Source organism: Otolemur garnettii, unplaced genomic scaffold (genome assembly GCF_000181295.1).
Source record: "Otolemur garnettii isolate 467f Iridium unplaced genomic scaffold, OtoGar3 scaffold00011, whole genome shotgun sequence".
NCBI lineage: Eukaryota > Metazoa > Chordata > Mammalia > Primates > Galagidae > Otolemur > Otolemur garnettii.
The window spans coordinates 16,828,824-16,834,828 of record NW_003852406.1 but is presented as its reverse complement, the minus strand read 5'-3'; the positions used below and the strand labels follow the sequence as shown (position 1 = coordinate 16,834,828).

Sequence of the window (6,005 nt, the reverse complement as noted above, 5' to 3'; positions counted from 1 at the left end):
AAAAAAAAAAAAAACCAGAAAGAAATGCCAACTGAATCTCCATGATGAAGAATTATTAGAGCACAGTTCTTTTCAAAATCGTAATGTTATTGCCTCTGCAATCTTTTCAATCATGGCTAGGCTTAGAGTGTAACCCACATTAATCTAAGGCTTACCCACTATTCTCAGTATGTAATTTAACCATTAAAACAACCCCATATCACTTTATTCTTAGAGAAACAATGAAACTGCTGGGCACAGTGGCTCATGCCAGTAATCCCAGCACTGTGGGAGGCTGAGGCGGGAGGATTGCTTGAGCTCAGGAATTCGAGGTTTGTCTGAGCGAGAGTGAGACCCTGACTCATGAAAAAAATTGAAAAAACCCAGCCCCTTCAGAGGCTGAGGCAGAAGGAGGCCCACAGCCCAAATCTGAGGTTGCAGTGAGCTACAACACCATTGTACTCTGCTCAGGGCATAGGGTAGAACTCTGTCTTGACAAAAACAAAACAAAACAAAACAAAAAACAATGAACCTTTCTTTAGATCCCAAAGCGCTTTCTTTAGAAAACAAGGTAGTAATGGAAGAGAGACACTGGAGAAGGAAAGCATGTAACACATAAAAAATGTTAGCGCTGAAAGCTTCAAACAGTCCTTACTCTACTGTATTGGCTGACCTGCTGCATAAAGCAGGACAAACAAAGTATGCCAGTAAGGAAGAGAGAACATTAAAAAGATAACAAGTTAAAATAGAAAGATACATCTTACTTGAAAAAAAAGGACACAACATTAAAAAAAAAAGGAAAGGAAAATGTTGTATTAATTAAAATTCATATAAAAATCAGAAAAGCACAGAGCTAAAATTATAGAAAATAAATCAGTGTATTATAAGAGAACTTAAGATAGTTTTCCAGTTTGCAAAGGAAAACAGTGAAGAGAAAATAATGACAGAAATTGAGAGAGATTAAGCATTTAATAACACTTTAAGAAAACTTTATAAGATACTAGAACAAATGGAATTAAAGCAACCTATCAAAGACAAAATAAATGAATAACACCTTAAACTGAACAAAGATCATTCATACAGATTGAAAAGATTCATTACATTTTCAGTAAAATCAATTTAATAAGTCAAACCTGCATATATTTTGGAAGTTTTTTTTTTTGGCAGTTTTTGGCTGGGGGCTGGGTTTAAACCCACCACCTTTGGCATATGGGGCCAGCGCCCTACTCCTTTGAGCCACAGGCACCACCCCCATTTTGGAAATATTTTTAAATTACAAAGGACAAAAATTGGGCTGACTTCAGACTGCTCTGTAATATTAAATGTTTTTAAAAGAGAATGGCAATCTACAGAATTCTGAAGAGAAGGGGTTACTTAAGGCAAAGTACGGCATCTCAGGCCTGTAATCCTAGCACTCTGGAAGGATGAGGCAAGAGGATTCCAAGAGGATCTCAGGAGTTTGAGACCAGCCTGAGCAAAGAGTGAGACACTGTCTCCACTAAAAATAGAAAAACTAGCAGGTGCTATAGCAGGTGCCTGTAGGCTGAGCTACTCAGGAGGCTGAGGCAGAAGGATCACTTGAGCCCATGGTACTCTAGTCTGGGTGACAGAGACAGACTCTGTCTCAAAAAAAAAAAAAAAAAAGTCAAGAATTTTACACTGAGCCAAATTGTTCATCATGTGTAAAAACAATGTATTTTCAGCTATATAAGAGCACACGTTTATCTTGTCAAAAATTACCTAAAGCACTAAAATCAGTTTAATCTCGCAAAAATGTAAATAATTTTTATAAATACAAAAACCAGTAGCAGCTTGTAATCTAAGATAAATTCAACACTAATATTAAAAATTATCCTTGAGGCTAGGTGCAGTGGCTCAAGCCTGTAATCCTAGCACTCTGGGAGGCCAAAGTGGGTGGATCACAATTCAAGACCAGCCTGAGCAAGAGTGAGACTCTGTCTCTACTAAATAGAAAATATAATCTCAGCTACTCAGGAGGCTGAAGCAAGAGGATCTCTTCAGCCCAACAATATGAAGTTGCTGTGAGCTATAATGCCCCAGCACTCTACCCAGAACGACAGAGTGAGACTCTGCCTCTAAAGGATTGGTGGTGCCCATAGCTTAGTGGGTAGAGTGCCAGCCATACACACTAAGGCTGGTAGTTTTGAACTCAGCCCAGGTCAGGTAAAAAACAACAATGACAACTGCAACAACAAAAAAAATAGTGAGGTATGGTGGTAGGCACCTGTAGTCCCAGCTATTTAGGAGGCTGAGGCAAGAGAATCGCTTAAGCTCAAGAGTTTGAGGTTGCTGTGAGCTGTGATGCCATGGCACTCTACCCAGGGTGACAGCTTGAGACTCTGTCTCAAAAAAAAAAAAAAAAAATTATCCCTGAAAAAGATGTGAAAAAAAATCAGTACTTTAATAATATAACTCAAGCGGCAGTGCCTGTGGCTCAGTGAGTAGGGTGCTGGCCTCATATACCAAGGGTGGTGGGTTCAAACGCGGCCCTGGCCAAACTGCAACAAAAAATAGCCAGGCGTTGTGGTGGGCGCCTGTAGCCCCAGCTACTCCGGAGGCTGAGGCAAGAGAATAGCCCTAATCCCAAGAGCTGGAGGTTACTGTGAGCTGTGACACCACATCACTCTACCAAGGGCAACAAAGTGAGACTTCGTCTCTAAAAAAAAAAAATAATATAGCTCAAAAGGTTCCATCTTACAGGCGATGTGTTTGCTGGGAGAAAAGAAGTTCTACCTAACATCAATAAGGAAAGATAAATCTTAAGTGATAAAGCTGATGCTTAAATTCCTCGTGTTCCAATTCTATATGTAATGCAAAACTGTTTTTTGGGTTGTTCTAGCAAGTATTATCACTATTCCACTTATTTGTTAATTATACTTTCTTTAAAAAAGGAGATGAAAAGAACATCTGATGGTCTACGCTCATTTCCAGATTCTGCATCTTAAGTGGAAGTCATTAAATGAAAGGATGTCCTTTAGAGCAATGTATGGTAAAAGATTGGGAAGTCATTTTATATGAGGAAAGTCTCAGAAACTGGGATTTTTTACACTGGAAAGGAGAACACTGAAGGAAGACAGGCTGGTTAGCTTCAAATATATAATGGGTTATAGTGTGGAAAAGAGTTATTCTGTGATGCTCTGGCAGAAATATGATCAGTAAGTAGAAGCTACAGAAAGACATGTTTTACTCATGAAAAAATTTAATAACTTGAGGTTTCCAACAATGACCCTTAATATTTAACAAAATCACGTCTTTATTACTGAAAAGTATTTGAGCACAAAAGCATAATTACCTGTCAAGTAAACACACAAAACACCCCCCTATGTGTTATAGGGTTAATCTAGACTTGGCTAAATGAACTTTGCCTTTTTCAAACTAAAGTTCTATTGATACACTCATCAAAAAGTGCTTTTTCTAATGGTTCTGTGATTGATCAGGATGCAAAGAAAACATATTCTGAGGATTGAGAACAAAACATATTCTGAGAACATCTAGGTCTTGATGTTCTCTAAGAGTCACTATTTTTGAAAGAGTAAGAGTTTTCATAAGTACCACTTTTCAACCACTGACTTTTCAGAAATCCAGCTTTCCAACCCAGCAGGATTGATAAAAAAATTCGGAGGTACATTTCCAATGATACGCTGTAAAACTGCCAAGGATTCTTTAATCAGCCTGGCTGCACCAGCCAAACCACTTCCCATCTGCTCCCTGGCTTTATACAGCTAATAATCAACCCTTTGACAGGTCACTGCAGAGATGTTTAACCCCAGGAGGTAGGGTAACTAACATGCTAGCTGGAAATGAAAAGCACTGACCTCTTACTTCCATGGCAGAGAAAGTGCAGAATCAGGAGAATCAATACCTTACAGAGACCACAAGGCATTTGACAATTTGCAAGAGCTTCTGTGAATATTTTCCTCTCTTTTTTTTCCTTTTGTTTAATTGTACTTTGTATCCTTATTTAGGACCACAATTCACTTTGTGCTTGTAGAAATCCCCTCTGCATGGATATGGATAAGGGAAAGTTAGGTCATGACAATTATTCTCTATAGCTTATACCCACCCAAAGCATTCATGCTTAAAAGGAACACATTGTAAAAGAAGTTCGGATCCTAATTTCTTGTCTGGAACCTAAATCCCTATCTCTGATTCCCAACCAAGATTGGTACATTTGAAAATCACATGTTTTGGCTCAGTGCCTATAGCCCTGTGGCTAGGGCACCAGCCACATACACTGGAGCTGGCGGGTTTGAATCCAGAATGCACCTGCCAAACAACAATGACAATTACAACCAAAAAAATAGATGGGTGTTGTGGTGGGTACCTGTAGTCCCAGCTACTTGGGAGGCTAAAGCAAGAGAATCATTTAAGCCCAAGAGTTTGAGGTTGCTGTGAGCTATGATGCTACGGCACTCTACCCAGAGCGACAGCTTGAGACTCTGTCTCAAGAAAAAAAAAAAATCACGTTTCAGATCACTAATTGCTTTTTTGTTTTTCATTAATTGTTTTTGTAGAGCAAATGTTAAAGATCACATCACTACTCTACCTAAGGAATGAAGAAGGTCTCTCTTCAAGAAGGCTAAGAATGAAAAAAAGTTTTCAGAGACCAAAAACAGCAACTAGACTCTCCTTATGTCCACACATAATATGAAAAACGTATTTCTCTTTTCTCTCAGATCTCTATATCCATTCTAAAAGACTTGAAAGAGAAAGGAGATTCCTTTAAATGGTAACTACCTATAAACAATCCAGTCTAAGCAGTAATGTTGTTCTACTCTAAATTTATCTGTTCTTCCCTTTTCTATGAGTTTTAGAGCTCATTTATTTATTTTTAGACAGTCTTACTATGTCTCCCTCAGTAGAGTATGGTGGCATTACAGCTCATAGCAACCTCCAACTCCTGGACTTAGGCGATTCTCTTGCCTCAGCCTCCCAAGTAGCTAGGACTACAGGCACCCACCACAACGCCTGGCCATTTTTTGTTGCAGTTCAGCTGGGGCGGGGTTCAAACCTGCCACCCTTGGTATATGGAGCCGATGCCCTACCCTGAGCCACAGGCACTGCCCTTTCTATGGGTTTTGTATCAGTCTTCTTATAGGCTTTGGTCTGAATAAGTGACAGCTGTACGTCACTGTATAGAGCCTGTCTGGAACCACACAGGTCTTGTACTTAGAATATGAAAGTTAGGAATATCTGCTTCATAGTACCTTTCAAAAGCTGCATGCCAATGAAAGATAAAGCTATAGTCAATTCTAGGCAGGTAGCACTGTGCAGTAAAAAGAACACCAAAATTAGATTTAGGAGATGTGATTTCTGGATTCAGATTTCCATTGACCAGCCAAGTTGCTTCATTAAATATTAATTTTCTCATTATAAGATGGAGGGAGAATCCATCACATTCTAAGCATATCCTTAGGATATATAACAGAAAAATGTATGGCAATTCAAAAATATAAGATGGGCTGGGCATGATGGCTCATACCTGTAATCCCAGCACTACTCAGGAGGCTGAGGCAAGAGGTTCCCTTTTTGAGGTTGCTATAAGGTATGACACCATAACACTCTGTCCAGGGGGAGAGAGGGGGAGGAGGGGGAGAGGGGGACAGAGAGAGAGAGAAAAGGAAAGAAGGAAAGAAAGGGAAGAAAGAAAGAAAAAAAGAAGAAAAGAAAAGAAAAATATATAAGATGATCCAAATATTCTTTTTTGGGGGGAGAGGGAACAGAGTCTCACTTTGTTGCTCTTGTGTCATGGCAGCATAGCTCATAGAAACTTCAAACTCTTGGGCTCAAGTGATTCTCTTGCCTCAGCCTCCTGAGTAGCTGGAACTACAGGTGCCCATCACAAAGCCTAGCTATTTTCGAGATGGGGTTTTGCTCTTGCTCAGGCTGGTCTCAAAGCCATAAGCTCAGGCAATCCACTCACCTTGGCCTCCCAGAGTGATAGGATTATAGGCATGAGCGCCACTGCACTTGGCCAACCCAAATTATTCTTTTTTTTTTTTTTT

General features: G+C 39.6%; 1 protein-coding gene across 1 annotated transcript in view; it reads right to left on the bottom strand.

The window, feature by feature from the left end:
• The window catches only part of ZNF609 (zinc finger protein 609), a 236,861-nt gene that overhangs the window by 228,168 nt on the left and 2,688 nt on the right, over positions 1–6,005 (bottom strand). The window contains exon 2 of the mRNA XM_003784418.3: positions 3,816–4,000. The gene's annotated coding sequence lies outside the window, so the exon portion shown is untranslated. The remainder of the gene's footprint in view (positions 1–3,815; positions 4,001–6,005) is intronic.